The sequence below is a fragment of the Lepus europaeus genome, chromosome 1, assembly GCF_033115175.1.
Source record: "Lepus europaeus isolate LE1 chromosome 1, mLepTim1.pri, whole genome shotgun sequence".
NCBI classification, from domain to species: Eukaryota; Metazoa; Chordata; class Mammalia; order Lagomorpha; family Leporidae; genus Lepus; species Lepus europaeus.
This window is the reverse complement of record NC_084827.1, coordinates 179,783,543-179,802,075: the sequence shown is the minus strand read 5'-3', so window position 1 is coordinate 179,802,075 and position 18,533 is coordinate 179,783,543. Positions and strand designations below refer to the sequence as shown.

Below are 18,533 nucleotides of genomic sequence, written 5' to 3'. Positions count from 1 at the left end.
GGGTCAGGTCCCGAGGTGCGCGGGCAGGGTCCCGACCCCCTCGCGTCTCCGCCATCTTCAAAGGGAAACAACCCACATTTTCAGGTGAGTCTGGGCTCCCCCACCCCCTGTTACATACAACGCACATATTCAACACACTTCCTGTCGGGCAGCCATGTGCACCTGTCCTCCGACGAGGCCGGGCTTCCACGAGGAAAACCTACACTTCCTTTCTGAAAACAGCACAGTAACCGCGCTCTCGCCCTATGGTTGTAGGTTAGGGCACCGCAGGTTCCTTCATTTCAGATTTTTAATTTATTAAAACTGAAATTCCGTGTGCCAACTTTAGTTAGCCGTGTTTAATGAATTGTGTGGAATCCTCTTTAATCCGTTTTTAAGGAGCTCACATTTGGGCTTCGTGAGAACGCAGTGGAAGTGGAAGCCACGTGGAGCCCAGGCTTCCTTGAAGGGCCGACGAGCCTTCCCTCTCGTTGTAACTGCCGGGTCCCAGCGACGCTCCCACCTGGCCTCTGGCTCTGCTGGGCTGGGGAGACTGAGGGCCCACAGGGCGCTGGCCAGCCCAGCGCTGGACCTCCAGCCCTCTCGGTCCCAGGTGGGGCTTCTTGCTCAGGACTCCTGGACCCAGCTTTTCCATCAGGATTCTCTGTCTCCCTCCTTTCCTGTCCCCTTCGAACCCCATCAACGTAACGTAACGCAAGGAAAACAGAAGACCCTTCCTACTACTCTGATGGTCTGTTTGTAAGCTGACCTGGTGGTGACTGTAACCAAGAAAGCACACAGCTACCACTGATTCGCTGGGACCGGGAATTCTGACACACTTCCGTCAGCCTCCTGATCCTGCTCTCCCTTGGGTGCCACGGTGGGAGAAAAAATTTGGTAGGCGCTTTTGTGTGATGTGACGAAGTTCAAATTCAACTACTAATATTGTAACAATGCTCCTTTTCAATTTTCTCAAATCATAACCGAGTTTCACCAACACAGAGGTGATCTTGAGCCGGCTTGGGGCTCTGACCGCCATGACATATGGTGACTGGGGGACATAATGAAGGTTGGCAACGACCCCACCCCCGGCAACTGCCAGCCTTTGGAAGGTCAGTTTCTCTGCAAGCCATTACCATTTAAAGAAAACGCGTGGCAAAGCGCATCATGCCCTGGTGTTTGGAATCTAAGCCACAGGAAACCAACCCTGGCACAGAGACCAACCAAGTGAACAGCGTCACGATGCTGCAGACCCAAGCCACGGCAGCTTGGCAGCTTGGTAAGAAAGTGGGAGAGAGACAGCCAGGACCGCTGATGCAATAATACACAAGCAATGGCTTCAAATCATTAACACCCCCTCCCCACCCCCGCCCTGGGATTCCTACAGTTTTTATACTTAGCATAACAAAACCTCACACAAGTCCTCCTGTGGTCTCACACTGCTGTGTCATCCATTTCAGATGGAATTCCAACAATCCCAGTGTCCAGGGATCACCCGTGGTGCTCCTGGTGCACGAGAGCCGCTCCGAGCTTCAGAAGGCTTTGTCCCTCTCCGCACTGACCAATGCCAGGGGCTCATACAACACCCCCGGGGCTCCGTGCAGATGGACTCAGACAACTCTGGCCGGCAGGAGGCTACTATGATGAGCAAATCCTAGCCTCGTAAGGATCCTTCTGCCGACCAAGGCCGCAAGGAGAGAAGAAAGGGAAACAGCCCAATTAGGAGGCACGGGGAGATATGACTTCATAGCTTCCCCAGGAACTCAATTAGGCTGATGCATTTTGATGCTAGGAAAACTCGGGGTCCTGGTAAGGGAAGAATCCCAATGCAGGCGATCTCCAGTAAACTCTGGGGTTGAGCTGACGAGCTCGTCGAATGCTGAGTGAGCTGGGGGGTCTGCAGAGCATGCCGGGGCCTGGGAGCCCCATCCCCATTCCCCAGCCTCGATCCCCCCAGGTTTATTATCTGACACCCCAGAGACTGCTGTGGATTTCTTTAGGTGGCCTCAGCACGGACCACCCCCGCCACACGGTCACGGCCATGTCCACTTTCCACCTCGCTCCTTATAAGCAGCAAAGTCCCAGCAGGCAGGGCTCCCTCAAGACAGAGAAGACCCTGGGCCACAGATGCCAAGGAACTTGGCAGCCGACGGGATGTGGCAGGGCCTGCATCCTGCCCGCCTCCCTCCCGCCGTGCCGCTGTGGTTCCCGCTTGTGGTCCACGCCTCAGGGGCCCTCCGAGTGCACCAGCATTGCCGGGCCCAACAACTCTTGGAGACCCCGCTACACAGGGCAGTGGGCATGCACAGCCGTGGCGAGGGCTGGGGGCCCAGGCTGCACCCCACGCAGCACAGAGGATGTAGCCAGCTCCCCAGAAATGCAGGTGCAATCGAGGAGCGGGGATGGAGGGGGGTTCTGTTCCAGGAGGGATGGAGGGGGGTTCTGTTCCAGGAGGGCCTGGTGAGCCCATGTCTCTCCCTCCCAAACCTCCACTCAACTACGACAGACTGGGAGTAGGAGGAAAGATGAGCGCCACTCTGAGATGCTAAAGAAAAACACCACACAGGTTCACTCCTTGTGCTGTTCTGTGCGTGGCCCCAGGAGAACAGCTTCCTGCGTGCTACGTCCAGGGCAGCCTAGGAAGGCTGAGCCCCGAGTGCCGGGGGAACAGGAGAACATGAGGGGCATTTCTGGAAGCCACTCTTACTCCGACCGAGATTCCAGGAAAGGGGTGACCCAGGCTGCTGGGAACCGGGCAGGGCCGAGTGACTCAGGGGGTGGAGTCCCTCGGCCAGAACACGATGGAGCCACATAGCGCCATGAGCCGGGCGGCTCCGCGACCCTGCGGGAAGGGCTCCTCGGGCCGTCAGATTTATGGATTATCCCACAGGAGAAAAACTGAATTCAAATGCCATGATGGCTCCTTATATTTAAATACTGCCCACGGGTCATACATGTTTACATATAACACATGTCAAACCACACGTGTCTGAGGGCTGTTGCAGAAGGGTCTTGCTAATCAGACCTCCGGCCAAGCGTCACAGGGGCATGCGGGGGCAGCTCTGCTGTGCCAATGAGTCTTGGACAGGACGGTGACGGCGATGGCAGCAGCAGCGCCTGGCCACACAGGGAGGCGGCTAGGAGCTGGGGGCCAGGAGGCTCACCGGCCGGGCTTCCTAACACGGCTCTCTTCCTTCCTGCACGCCCACTTCCTGGCTGGCCCTGCCCTGGGAGACGCGGAGAGGAGACTGGGAGAGGGTGCAGGGTCGTGATGCAGGCTGAGAAGGATCTCTCCTGGGCTCTGGCAAGAAGAGATCTCAGCTGCAAGACTCAGGCCCACGGCAAGCGTGCTCGCTCCCAGCGGGGGCCACTAGGGCCGTCCCTGGAACTCTCAGGAAACGCACAACGTCAGGCCCAACCCAGAGGAGAGGGACCGACACCTCCAGGCGATCCGAGCACCTGCTCGAGATGGAGCAGCACTGGGAGCCGGGCGTTTCTCCCGACTTCTCAAAAAGACCCTTCACATTTTAATTTCGCAATCGCCTGAAAAGCATGTCGAGAACAGCCCCCGAGTTGGCGCTCACGACTGCACAGATCAGCAGGGGTGCTGACCATGGAAGCACACGGGGGGCACTCGGGGTGCAAACAGCTTGCTCTCGGACAACCCGGCATGGCCGCAGACTGCCGCTCTGCACGCCACGCACAAGCCAACGTCTTGCCACGAATGCAGAGAGAGGGTCTGGGTCACCCCTTGTGAGTCGCAGGCGAACTGAAGCCTGAGCCGGCAGTGCCGCCTGCACGCTCGGACTGCGATTTGGTCCAGCAAAGCAGCATCACCCCCCACCTGAACGGACATTGTCACTTTCACGTTCTAGTCTTTAGAAACCGCCCCAAAAATCACTGCCTGGAACACAAGAGCACACTGGTTGCTCCATCCGTGGTTTCTTGGGATCCCAGAATGAGTGGGAGGAAACAGGTGACCACACACTCGCAGGAGGCTCAGTGGAGCAAGTCCACTCGGGCTGCAAGGCCGACCGACAGGGAGTATGCTGGGACCGCGGCCACCACACCACAGGAATCCCAACACACAGCACACCCTCTGCTGAGAAGTCCTGCCTCTCCCTCGGAAGAGCTGCTTCTCACTGGCTTTTTCTTTCTTTCTTTAAACTATATATCAGAAAGAGAGAGAGAGAGAGAGAGAGAGAGAGAGAGAGTGAATCTTCTGCTGGCTCATTCTCCAAATGCCAGCAACAGCCCCTGTGGGGCATTCGCTCCAGGCCTCCCACAGGGGTGGCAGGAATCCCATCATGTGAGCCCACGCTGCCTCCGAAGTCTGCGTGAGCAGGGAGCTGGCGTCGGGAGCGGAGCTGTGCATCAAAGCGGGCACTCGGATGCGGGCTGGGCACACAAAGCAGTTGTTCACCCCACACAGGGAACGTATCAGCCTCCCCCATCCCCACTGGGGTGAGTACCAGGGATTCTCAGACGGGAACGCAGAATCGGCGGGTCCCACTCGGTTTGCAGAGAGAACTACGTCAAGGTCACTGCATTACTTAGCTTTTTCATTACTACAGCAAAATACCCGAGGGCACCAACTTTCCAAAGAGAAAAGGTTCACGAAGCCTCACGGTCTGGGACGTTCAGGTCCAGAACTGGGCGGCCCCGCAGGTTTCACTGGTTTGGCCTGGGGGACAGCAGTGGCTGCAGGGGCTCGGGGGCTGAGGCCGGTGGCTCAGGCTTTCCCAGCCTGTGTAGCCGTGGCTCTGAGATTAGAGGTTCAGATGAACTATAAACGGGGAGGTGAGGGAAACAGCTTCATGGAATAAACACCTGTTTTCTTCTTCATTTGCTTACATTAATTCAGAACACTGATTTTTAAAGAGTTTATGTCCCAAGTGAGAACCACAGAATCGCAGAGTCCAGGGAGGTCCCACAAGTTGCCCAAATCTGCTATGGAAGTACTTCTGCCTGACGGCTGCCCAGGGTCACCCAGTCCCTCGCACGTCTGCCAGGCAAGTCCTGCCTTTACACCCCTGGGAACCCGGAGCTGCCTTGGAAGAAGTCTGACTGTGCTCCTGGGGAGAGCCTGAGACCACCGGAGTCTCAGACACACGAGTGCCACTGGTCATGTCCCACCACCCGCAGCTGTCTGAGCTACTTCTGCCGGGTACCAGACACGTACGGGAGAGGAGCTCTGGACACTCGGGTCTTCCAAAGCACCTGTTGGGCAGTGACAAGCTGTCCTCAGAGACCTGGCCGGATGTCCCGGCTCACAGAGTCACGACAGACGGGAACCTGGTACTGTTGTAAGCCACCACGTTTTGGGCTCTTTGCCGGGAGATGGATAATCCACGGGGCAGCTGGCAGCAGAACGGGGGACATGGGTTTGAGCTCGTGGCTCCAAGGCTGCATGGCCTCCCTGTGAGTCACGCCGCCCACCACACCCACGGCACAGCCCTCATGCCTCGCACCGGTTTGCAGAGTGAGCAGTCAAGGGCTTTGTGACACCTCACGTGGCAAATGCGACCTCGTTGCCACCACCTAGTAGATTTACTGAGGCTTCAGAGAGACTGGGATGTTGATCATCTACAACCAGAACATCAGGATTCCCAGCAGACGTGTTCACCTCTTGCTGGAAGAACCCTTGCTACAGAGGAGCGGGGAGCAGGGTGTCTCGTGGCTGCCACCGTGTCTCGTGGCTGCCGTCTCTTTATTCGACATGTGTGGTCTCTGGTCCCAGGAGGTCACTGAAAGCCAAAAGCAATGTTAAGTGCACAAGCTTTAAATAACTTACAAAGTTAATGTAACGGATGTGAGTGCTGTCTGGAATCCATCACTCAGGGCTCGCCACAGCCCCGAGCTGTGATAAAACACCACTCATAAATTTATATTAAAACTCTGCTCAATAGCAATTATTTACCAACAAAGATTTATTGACTGTGTTAGAGACTGGGGGTCTTACCCAGCAAATCAGTCTTTCTCTGGAGTCTGAGGGGCTGAACGGGCCGGCCTCTGCCTGCGCAGGGACCGCGGTGACACAGAGGCACCACGGGGCCGGTGCAGCAGCAGCGGTGACACGGGCAGCTCCGCGTAGCGCTCAGGTCCCCAACAGGCTCTCTCTCGAGGCAGCACTTCCCAGGTGCCTCAGCAGCCCCTGGAGGCCGTGTGCACGTCAGACTGAGAGTGGGGGAGAGAGCCCGTGGGCCTTAGCAGTGGTGTGAATCCAGTCGGCCTGCCCCCGGCGGGGCGACAGCAGTCTCCTCGTTGCCAAGTTGAAAAACACAATTGCCTTGCCAGGGCTTAAAAACACCCTGGCTGGGCTGTGGTGTAGTGGGTAAGGCTGCCGCCTGCAACACCGGCATAACATATGGGTGCCCGGCTGCTCCACTTCTAATGACCTGGGAAACCAGCAGAGGATGGCCCAAGTCTCTCTCTCTCTTGTCTCTCCGTCCTCCCAAAATAAATTAAAAAATCTTGTAAAAAAATTCTAAAAAGAAAAGCCACCCGTGTACGTTCAGAAGTGCCAATGTTGCTATTCCCCCACCAAGAAAAAAAGCGATGTTGGAGGAATGGGCACCCGACCTGGAGATGAAGACACCACACCCCATCCGAGTGCCTGGCTCAAACCCGCATGCCCAAGGCCTGCTCTTCCACAGAAGTGATGACTCCTGCCACCCAATGGGAGACCTGGGCTGCGTCCCAGCTCCTGGATCCACCCAGGGCCCAGCCCCACCTGCTGCAGGACCTGGGGAATGAGCAGGTCAGTGGGCACCCACTGCCGCATCTCTGCCTCACAAACAGAAGAAAAACCGTCTAAGGTGACGTGTGAGTACTTGTGTGCTTCCCCGGGTCAGCAGCTCATCTGTGCTCCGTGACCAGTGTTCACAACCCTTTGGGACAGATTCTCCTTACAGAAGTTAAAGGTTTCTGCAAATTTCTCAAATGGCTCAGAAAAAAGCTGAAATATGGAGCCAAGAGGCTGGACCCCAATCAGCCGGCCTGCATGCCTTTAATACGTTTATCCTAATTAAGATTTCCCCTGTAGTCTGCATTAGAGTGTGGCCGAGTCACATCAGATTAGCTTCCAGAGACCCAGAAAATGCCTCTGGGTGGGATTTCATCCACAGACACTGGAAAGCGAGGCTGGCATCCTGCTCCACGGTGTCCTCGGCAGGGTCTCTCCTGCCTTCCTGCCTCGTGGCACACAGCTGTCCCTTGCAGGTCACAGGCACACACGCTGGACCCGCAGCAGCCAGTGTTGCCGTGGGGGCCGGTGAGAGCGGCCTTGCTCATAGCAGTGCCCATTGGCTCCTCAAGGGACCCACGTCAGGGCGACGGTCCCAAGCACTGAACTCAATCCTGTCTCGAGAGGCCCTTGCTCCGCCAGCCGCTGTAACACAGGCTGCTGGCGCTGGGGACCCTCCAGGACCCCGGACGCAAACTGTCCCCTGTGGGCCAACCTCGCCTTCGGCCTCTTTTTGCACAGAAGGTTGTTATCGGACACAGCACTGGCAGCGTCAGGGAGTCCAGGGGAACCAGGAGGCCCCCAATTCTCCCCAGGCTTTGCAGAGAGATCCCCGAGCCGTGTAACAGGGTGTGAACCACACAGAAGCCGTCGGCGACCACCACGTCCTCTTCCTTCTGGAAATGCCCAAGTGGCTGAGACCTCCCCCTACTCCAGCCTCCCTGGTGACGCCCCCTCCCCTCACAACGGCTGGTCTGGGCCAACTGAGCCCCACCCCAGATATCAGTGTTTGGAGGTGGGGCCTTCATTGAGCTAATTATTATTTCAAAAACTTCTGTTTCATGAGAGAGAGAGAGAGAGAGAGAGAGCGAGCGAGCGTGAGCCGGCCCATCTACTGGTTCACCCCCCAAGTGCCCTCAATGTCCCCCCAGGAGCTGAAGCTGGGAGCCAGGAACTCAGTCCACTTCTCACATGTAAGTGGCAGAAGCCCAGCCACTCGAGCCCCCACTGCTGCCTTCCAGGGCCTGATTAGCAGGGAGCGGGAGTCCGGACCCGCAGCTGGGCATGGAGTCCAGGCTCTCCGATGTGGCACTCAGGCGGCCCAAGTGGCATCTGGACCTGCGTAAATGCCCACCCCAAGCCAACTACTGTAGACCGAGGCAGTCGGGGTGGGCCTCAGTCCAGCAGCACTGACCTCCTAAGAGGACATCAGGACACAGACGCACAGCGAAGAGATGAGGATGGAGGCCTCGGAGGGAACCAGCCTGCCCACGTCGCGCTGTGATAAAATACGTCTGTTGTTGGAACTCCCTGGTCTGCGGTGCGTGGTCAGAGTAGCCCAAGAGGTGACACGCAGCTCTGTGGACGGGCTGGGGCTGCTCCAGCCCAGGAGACTCGCTGACTCTGCCCAGCTGTGCCCTGCAGGGCCCCACGTCACACTTGTCCTCAGCCTCCCTTCCCTTCCCCGAGGGCCTCTCGAGCACCCCAAGTCCTGTGCCCCCAAACACACACAGGGAAGGTTCTCTCTCCCCTGAGGGGGAGTCTGCGGGGCTGGGGCTGGCTGAGCCAGATCTGGCCCCCAGTGTCCCGTATCTGTGGCCGGCACAGGGGACACCCTGAAACCAAAGTCACAGCCGTGTACACAGCTCCCAGCAAACCTGCAGCCTCGAGTAGACGAGGGAGGGTGACCGATTACGATGGCACCGGCGACATCTGGATGGGTGACGTGCACGTTACAGAATTAGGGTTTAAAACAAAAAAGATCCGTCGTGGATCAAGATGGCTCGTCCCTCAAGGCGGAGGAAATGCTCTTCAGTGGAAGAAGTGAGTCAGTAACAGAAATCATTCGCCGTGGGCACGGAGACAATCCCAAGGACCCGGCTTCCCTGGAGCATCCTCCCATGGAAAACTTCCAGGAAACAGAACCCCAACGGAAGTTTCGGCACAAGGAGATGCCTGGGCAGTCTGGCCTCTGCCATTTAGTCTTTCTGTCCGGGCTGAGGTGGCTTCATGGACGCAGCAGGGACCCCTCGCAGAGCTCTTTGTGAAAACAGGGCTGTCTGCCGCCCCACACCCACTATCTCACAACCGGAGGCTTCTCCACCAGCTCGCCTGGGGGGAGGGGCGAAGGCGGAGGAGAGGATCCGGGATCTTTAGCCAGCTCCCCGGTGACCCCTCCGCCACCGGTTCATAATATTTCTGTCATTCTGCCAGGTTGCAGGGTTACACTGTAATTGAGCCGTCAGCATCTCCAGCAATCCTGTAAAGCCGCGATTATGCACGGCGGGGTTAGTGACACACTTGTTATTGTGGACGCCCTATTTGCGAAACCCAAACCTGCACCACACACAGGTCAGCTCACCCGCGCGACCTTGCTGTCATTAGCCGCGTCTATTCCTACCTCACTGCTGAGAAAATCACACGGCCCCGGCTTCAAAGTGCCGGCCGGCACTGGATTCGGCCAGGAGCTAATCACCCACAAATCCAGCTCAAATGGCAATAATTGGCTAAACTGCTCCCCTCTCCAGAGCTCAGCAGTAATTTGGGATGATAAAGAAAAGAATTATTCAGCTAACTGCCCCGAAATGTATGCCTTGTGACCGGCACACTTCACATTTTAATAATGATGGACACGAATCCAATTTAATGCAGCGTCAGCCGAGTCACAAGACCGATAACAATGACAGGGAAGAGAAACAAAGTTTGTTGTGCACCCCCTCCCCGTGAACCCCACATTTTACAGCCTCGTTGGCAGTGGGGGAGGCCGGAGAGACGGCCACGTCAGGTAGGTCTGGACGGCACTGTGACGCCTGGCTGACAGCCAAGCGCTAACCAAAAGAACTCAAAACGGGCAGAGGGAGTGACGGAACTACCACATGGCGTGCAGGCAGCACCAAGCACAGCACACCTCCCCTATCCAAAGGAAAATAAAACTCACATGAAACAAACATTTTTCCCCACCAGGCCTGGCAGATCCCTTCTAGATAGTTCCAGTTAAGATTATCTCGTGATCGCCTCATTTTTCTTCCCAGTCACCCTGTCTCTCCCGTCACAAGATTTTCAGCACCAGGGACAAGACTCTGCATGCTGGCTGGGGCCAGCTGAAGCGTCCATCACCTTCCTGCAGGCCGACCTCTCCTCCCACCCAGACCGCCCCTGGGGACAGAACCACAAACAAAACCTAGAGGCTCTCACAGCAATTTCTCCTGTAGCTAAAGGAGATTAAAGTGAATGCCACGGCCTGCCTGGGAGGCAGATCCTGGCACCCACGCTGGCCAGAGTGGTCCTTCGTGGGATGGGGGCCCTTGGTTAAAATGCAAATGGTTCCGGGCTAACTTGGTGGTCTGTGTGTGTGGCAACAGCACAAGCCTGTCCCTGTGTCTTTATTCAAGCCAGAAGCCTCAGCACAGATCTCACAAAGGCTGCAGGGACCCTGGCTGAGTCACGGAGGGGGTGTGTGTGTGCACACTTGTGCGGAGCCAGAGCTGACTCACTAGGTAACCTGCCTGTCCCCTGTGTGCGGAGCCCTCGGACGTCTGCTGGGAGCGGTGTTTTCTCCCCAAAGTACGCCTGTAAAGGTATCCTAGGACGCAGTCCGAACACTCTGTCCCTCTAGGTGTCCTGATCACACTCCATCCCCCCGGGTGTTCTGATCACACTCTGTCCCCAGGTGTTCTGATCACACTCCGTCTCCCCAGGTGTTCTGATCACACTCTGTCCCCCCGGGTGTTCTGATCACACTCTGTCCCCAGGTGTTCTGATCACACTCCGTCTCCCCAGGTGTTCTGATCACACTCTGTCCCCCCAGGTGTTCTGATCACACTCCGTCCCCCTGGGTGTTCTGATCACACTCTGTCCCCCCGGGTGTTCCGATCACACTCTGTCTCCCCAGTTGTCCTGATCACACTCCGTCATCCCAGGTGTTCTGATCACACTCTGTCCCCCAGGGGTTCTGATCACACTCTGTCATCCCAGGTGTTCTGATCACACTCTGTCCCCCCAGGTGTTCTGATCACACTCTGTCCCCCCGGGTGTTCTGATCACACTCTGTCTCCCCAGTTGTCCTGATCACACTCTGTCATCCCAGGTGTTCTGATCACACTCCGTCCCCCTGGGTGTTCTGATCACACTCTGTCCCCCAGGGGTTCTGATCACACTCTGTCATCCCAGGTGTTCTGATCACACTCTGTCTCCCCAGGTGTTCTGTTCACACTCTGTCCCCCCAGGTGTTCTGATCACACTCTGTCATCCCAGGTGTTCTGATCACACTCTGTCCCCCAGGGGTTCTGATCACACTCTGTCATCCCAGGTGTTCTGATCACACTCTGTCTCCCCAGGTGTTCTGTTCACACTCTGTCCCCCCGGGTGTTCCGATCACACTCTGTCTCCCCAGTTGTCCTGATCACACTCTGTCATCCCAGGTGTTCTGATCACACTCCGTCATCCCAGGGGTTCTGATCACACTCCGTCCCCCTGGGTGTTCTGATCACACTCTGTCCCCCAGGGGTTCTGATCACACTCTGTCTCCCCAGGTGTTCTGTTCACACTCTGTCCCCCCAGGTGTTCTGATCACACTCTGTCCCCCCGGGTGTTCTGATCACACTCTGTCCCCCCGGGTGTCCTGATCACACTCTGTCTCCCCAGTTGTCCTGATCACACTCTGTCCCCCAGGTGTTCCGATCACACTCTGTCCCCCCAGGTGTTCTGATCACACTCTGTCATCCCAGGTGTTCTGATCACACTCTGTCCCCCAGGTGTTCTGATCACACTCTGTCCCCCAGGTGTTCTGATCACACTCTGTCCCCCCAGGTGTTCTGATCACACTCTGTCCCCCAGGTGTTCTGATCACACTCTGTCCCCCAGGTGTTCTGATCACACTCTGTCCCCCCAGGTGTTCTGATCACACTCCGTCATCCCAGGGGTTCTGATCACACTCTGTCCCCCCAGGTGTTCTGATCACACTCTGTCTCCCCAGGTGTTCTGTTCACACTCTGTCCCCCCAGGTGTTCTGATCACACTCTGTCCCCCGGGGTGTTCTGATCACACTCCGTCCCCCCGGGGTGTTCTGATCACACTCTGTCCCCCCGAGTGTTCTGATCACACTCTGTCCCCCCAGGTGTCCTGATCACACTCTGTCCCCCCAGGTGTTCTGATCACACTCCGTCATCCCAGGGGTTCTGATCACACTCCGTCCCCCTGGGTGTTCTGATCACACTCCGTCTCCCCAGGTGTTCTGATCACACTCTGTCCCCCCAGTTGTCCTGATCACACTCTGTCCCCCCGGGTGTTCTGATCACACTTTGTCTCCCCAGGTGTTCTGATCACACTCTGTCCCCCCAGTTGTCCTGATCACACTCCGTCCCCCCGGGTGTTCTGATCACACTCTGTCCCCAGGTGTTCTGATCACACTCCGTCTCCCCAGGTGTTCTGATCACACTCTGTCCCCCCGGGTGTTCTGATCACACTCTGTCCCCCAGGTGTTCTGATCACACTCTGTCTCCCCAGGTGTTCTGATCACACTCCGTCCCCCCGGGGTGTTCTGATCACACTCTGTCCCCCCAGGTGTTCTGATCACACTCCGTCATCCCAGGGGTTCTGATCACACTCTGTCCCCCCGGGTGTTCTGACCACACTCTGTCCCCCGGGGTGTTCTGATCACACTCTGTCCCCCTGGGTGTTCTGATCACACTCTGTCCCCCCGGGTGTTCTGATCACACTCCGTCATCCCAGGGGTTCTGATCACACTCCGTCCCCCGGGGTGTTCTGATCACACTCCGTCCCCCCGGGGTGTTCTGATCACACTCTGTCCCCCCGAGTGTTCTGATCACACTCTGTCCCCCCAGGTGTCCTGATCACACTCCGTCATCCCAGGTGTTCTGATCACACTCTGTCCCCCCGGGTGTTCTGATCACACTCTGTCCCCCCAGGTGTTCTGATCACACTCCGTCATCCCAGGGGTTCTGATCACACTCCGTCCCCCTGGGTGTTCTGATCACACTCTGTCTCCCCAGGTGTTCTGATCACACTCTGTCCCCCCAGTTGTCCTGATCACACTCTGTCCCCCTGGGTGTTCTGATCACACTTTGTCTCCCCAGGTGTTCTGATCACACTCCGTCATCCCAGGTGTTCTGATCACACTCTGTCCCCCTGGGTGTTCTGATCACACTCTGTCATCCCAGGTGTTCTGATCACACTCCGTCCCCCCGGGGTGTTCTGATCACACTCTGTCCCCCCAGGTGTTCTGATCACACTCTGTCATCCCAGGGGTTCTGATCACACTCTGTCCCCCCAGGTGTTCTGATCACACTCTGTCCCCCCGGGGTGTTCTGATCACACTCCGTCATCCCAGGGGTGTTCTGATCACACTCCGTCATCCCAGGGGTTCTGATCACACTCTGTCCCCCCAGGTGTTCTGATCACACTCTGTCATCCCAGGTGTTCTGATCACACTCTGTCCCCCAGGTGTTCTGATCACACTGTGTCATCCCAGGTGTTCTGATCACACTCCGTCATCCCAGGGGTTCTGATCACACTCTGTCCCCCCAGGTGTTCTGATCACACTCTGTCATCCCAGGTGTTCTGATCACACTCTGTCCCCCAGGTGTTCTGATCACACTCTGTCCCCTAGGTGTTCTGATCACACTGTGTCATCCCAGGTGTTCTGATCACACTCTGTCATCCCAGGTCTAGCACCTGAGAATGTTCTGGGACACACACTATTATTGCTCCCCTTGAGCTCCTCTGTCCCTTTCTGGGCAATTTCTCGTCCACTCTCCTCTCTGATGCTGCCCCTGCCCCGAGCTGTGGTCTAAGTCCCACTCTTCTTCCTCAAGACCTTACCCTAGGCTATAGACATTCAGGCCTGGGGTACCCCAGGGAGCCCCTCACCCTGTCCAGGACCAGGAATCCCGCCAGCAGTGCAGGTGGAACCTGGTGGCTGTGGCAAATCCCAGCAGTCACACCATGGGGCCTTCCGTGTCCTATTTTGGGCTCTTTGTAGAAGAGGCTGTCCCTGGACCTGCCCTGGACAAGAGGGCCATGACGAGCCACCTGTGACAACCATGGCCTTGCTGTGTGACCAGTCCTGAGACGTGCCGTGTATGTACACCACACACCAGATTTCAAAAGGGCCGGCACCGTGGCTCACTAGGCTAATCCTCTGCCTGTGGCGCTGGCAACCCGGGTTCTAGTCCCGGTTGGGGCACCGGATTCTGTCCCGGTTGCTCTTCTTCCAGTCTATCTCTCTGCTGTGGCCCGGGAAGGCAGTGGAGGATGGTCCAAGTCCTTGGGCCCTGCAGCTGCATGGGAGACCAGGAGGAAGCACGTGGCTCCTGGCTTCGGATTGGCACAGTGCGCCGGCCGTAGTGGCCATTTGGGGGATGAACCAACGGAAAAAAGGAAGACAAGCTTAGTAAAACAAACCATAACTTTTTAGATTGAATGCATGCTGAAATGATGAATGCATACTATATATATGCAGTTAGATAGAACATAGTCTTAAAAATTAATTTCACTTCCTTCTTTTCCTACATGTGGCCACCACATTTGACAGAAATCCCTCACGTGGTCTGCATCACGTTTCTTTTGTTGTTGTTTTTAAGATTTAGTATCTATATGAAAGTCACAGTTAAAGGGAGAGAAGAAGAGACACAGAAAGAGAGAATGTTCCATCTGCTGGTTCGCTCTGCAGATGGTGCAACAGCTGGGGCTGGGTCAGGCCAAAGCCAGGAGCCTGGAGCTTCATCCAGGTCTCCTATGTGGGTGGCAGGGGCCTAAGAACTTGGGTCATCCTCCACTGCTTTTCCCAGGCTCATTAGCAAGGAGCTGGATTGGAAGTGCAGCAGCAGGGACTTGAACCTGTGGCCTTACAGGTTGCCCACATCGCAGGCATCAGCTTTACCCACTCTGCCACAACGCCAGCCTCAGGTTTCTACAGACAGAGCTCTCCCAGGCCCACGCAGGCTCCTGTGCTCCTCGTTCCCCGAGTTCTAGGTCAGTAGCTTCAGGAAGGTAGGACCCTCCCGCAGCTTCCCCAAAACCTGGCCAACAGCAAAGGTTCAGGAGGCATCTGACCAATGGATGACTGGATGAGTGCAACCGTCCCATGTATGGTGAAAGTTCTATGGCAGTGACGTCACCGCGCCAGGTAGTATCAGCTGAACTGGAACAGGCTCCCGGCCCCAGGTGGCAACCACAAGCTAGGCCTTGCCCTCTACGGGAGAGGTGGTTAGAAACGGCACACAGAGGAACTGAGACCAGTCAGCCCCGAGTGTGAGTGCAGTGGGTGGACGACATCACCGCCTTCATGAGGGCGTCACCAGGGCCTGCCCCTCAGGATTCCTACCTGTCACAGAAGCTAAGACACAGGGCAGGGGTCATGGTGCAGCAGGACAAGCTGCCACCTGGGACACGCACATCACACGCTGCAGTGCCAGTTTGAGTCTTTGCTGCTCCACTTCCGATCCCGCTTCCTGCTAACAAGCCCGGGAGGCAGGCTCAAGTACTTGGTCCCTGCCAACCACCCACATGGAGATCTGGAAGGAGCTTCTGGCTCTTGACTACAGCCTGGCACAGTCCTTCCTGTTATGAGCATTTTGGAGGTGAACCAGCAGATGGAAGATCTCTGTCTCCTCTTTCTAGCACTCTGCCTCTCAGATACATACATTTTTTTTTTTTTTTTGACAAGTAGAGTGGATAATGAGAGAGAGACAGACAGACAGAAAGGTCTTCCTTTTGCCGTTGGTTCACCCTCCAATGGCCGCCACGGTCGGCGCACTGCGGCCGGCGCACCGCGCTGATCCGAAGCCAGGAGCCAGGTGCTTCTCCTGGTCTCCCATGGGGTGCAGGGCCCAAGCACTTGGGCCATCCTCCACTGCACTCCCGGGCCACAGCAGAGAGCTGGCCTGGAAGAGGGGCAACCGGGACAGAATCCGGTGCCCCGACCGGGACTAGAACCCGGTGTGCCGGTGCTGCAGGCAGGGGATTAGCCTAGTGAGCCACGGCGCCGGCCAAATACATATTTTTTTTTAAAAGACACAGATACACAGCGGCAATTCAAAACATGGGCTAGAGGTTCTACTAGAGAAATCAAAGGAAAGGCAGTACTCACTTTCCTCCTGATCAAGAGACGAGGTCCGTGCAGACCAACAGCCATGTGTCCATTTTAGACTCAAACTTAAACCAGGGATGGACAGCAGGTACACAGGGCGCTCGGCTCCCAGAAGCCTTCTCAACACAGCACCCCAGGCCGTGTGCTCGGATGGGCAGAGAACGAGCCGGCCCCTGCAGCTGGCCCTGACGGCACCTTGCCCCTTGGTCTCCAGAAACACCCTGTGCAATACAAAGTCCCTTGTCCTACCACGGCCGCCACTCGTGATGTCACGATTGTCATGGCCACGGCTCCTGCCCCTGTTTCAGTTTCTTGGAGACCTGAACGCCACCACGAACTGATCAAAGCGAGAAACACACTGGGGCTGTGCTTGTGGACAACAAAGCAGCTCTAATCCCTGCTGCTCCAGGACGGCGGGGTCCCACGGGGGTCTCACACCCCACTGAATGCCTCTCCTCCCCGGGCCTCCCCGCCAGGCTGAGGGTCCAGTGGCCCAAGGCGGAGGAGGGACTCCTGCTCTCAGTCCATCATGGAAAAGGACCTGCGGCAGAGGTGTCCGGATGCTCCGGGGCAGTGGGGCCGTGGGGCGGGGTCCTCCACAGCTCTCCTGCCTCTGAATGGTGCTTTTAAAATCGTGCTGCATCGACACGGCACGAGATCCTTCCTACAGATTCTGATGTCTTCGTGGCAGGGGGTGGAGGGGCTGGGGAGGGCAGTGCAAGGCTAGGGAAACTGATCAGAGGGACGCAAGTGCTTTAGGGTCATCCCCAGAGTCACTGCCTGGATGAGCAGGAGGAACTGAGGTCCTAGCTGCCCACCAGGGACCCCAGGAGCAGTCAGCTCCTCTGTCAGAGCCGACCTGGGACTGGAACGGGAGGAGCCTTCGGCACGAGTGCCCTCCAGGTCCTTGGCGGGCTATGGAACTCAGTGCAAGTGGGTAACGGAGGTGACTGTTCACGTGGGCAGTCAGATGGGCTCCACTTCCAGCGGGCTTCCTCTACGGAGGCCTGCTCTGGTCCACTCTGGTGGCTGTCACAGAGATGAACGCCGCTGCCACTGATGACAGGGCATTTCACTAATGTGAGCAAATGTGGACGGAGACACCAGGAGTGGGCCAAGGCGCGCACCTGGAAGTGACCAGGAAAAGAGGCCGTCTTTCTTTCCCTCCAAAGGTCTCAGATGCCAACGGCCGTGGGTGACGGGAGGTGAAGGGCGGGCTTCACAAATCCTCTGATTCATCACATTTAAAAAATTACTCGAATGGGCTCTTTCTGGAGAAGCTGATTGTTAATCGGGACAATTTAATGATGAAAACACCCTCAAATATCGTGTCAGCAAGTTACAAACGGCCTCGCTGTTTCCACGTAGGAATGGCGCCATGTATACTATATACAAAGTATTGCATTTCACGCCTCATTTACTGCGGCATATTAGTGGCTTCAGCCATCAAGTAACAACTGTCTCTTCGCCTGGTTCAGATACTGCAGGGGGTGGGGGCCGCGCAGTGGGAGAAGGGCCCAGGGAGGTTCAACGGCCGCACGCGCCTTGGGAGAGTTCGGGGCTGTCCGTTTTATGGGCCTGTCAGCAAGGCGAGATAATGGCACATCTACATTTTCGCAAACAGTGCAGTCTTTAGTAAACACTTCTTGTGTATACACAACTAATTGATGCATCATTTGGCGCATTTTTCTTCATTTAATTACTTAAGATCACTCAAAAAGATGGTAGCAGAGGATTCCTGTGATTATTTCACTGCCTCACTTCACTTCTAAAATGCCTGAAAACACAGAGCCTTTGCCACCACCTCAGGTCTCCAAAGCAAAGCAGTGTACAGCCGTCATCGGGGCTGGCACTGTGGCACAGCGGGTTAGCTTCGGCCTGCAATAGAGGCGTGCCACAGGGGCACCCGCTGGGGTCTGGGTTGCTCCACTTCTGTTCCAGCTCCCTGCTGAAGTGCCTGGGAAAGCAGCAGAAGACGGCCCAAATGCTTGGGCACCCATGTGGGAGGCCCAGGTGGAGGTCCAGGCTCCTGGCTTTGGTCTGGCCCAGCCCTGGCTGTTGAAGCCATCTGGGGAGTGAACCAGTGGATGGAAGAGCTCTCTCTGCCTCTCCCCCCCTCTCTCTCTACAACTCTTTCAAATAAAAATAAGCAAATCTTAAAGAAAACTATTTGGGATCTCAGTCACTTGTTTTAGGATCCAAAATATTCCAAAACCGAGAATAAGATGGACAAGGAGGATATTCCACTTGTTGGATTCCATTTTATGTGATGCCATCTGGATGCTACTAGCGACATTATTGATCGGTGATCTGTGCTCAGAAGGCACAAGGGGGCTGAGGGGACAAGAGACCTGCCCGGTGAGGATGGGGTGATTCTCACACGGAATCGTCAGCCAGCCGCCCCCGAGGCATCCGAAGAGAGCCAGAGCTCGGATCCACACGGAGCTTCTCTTTTTGCCGGGAGCGCCAGGACGCTCTGAG

General features: G+C 56.5%; 1 protein-coding gene across 5 annotated transcripts in view; it reads right to left on the bottom strand.

The window, feature by feature from the left end:
• AGAP1 (ArfGAP with GTPase domain, ankyrin repeat and PH domain 1) overlaps nucleotides 1–18,533 on the bottom strand; it is a 527,161-nt gene that overhangs the window by 204,950 nt on the left and 303,678 nt on the right. The window lies entirely within an intron of this gene.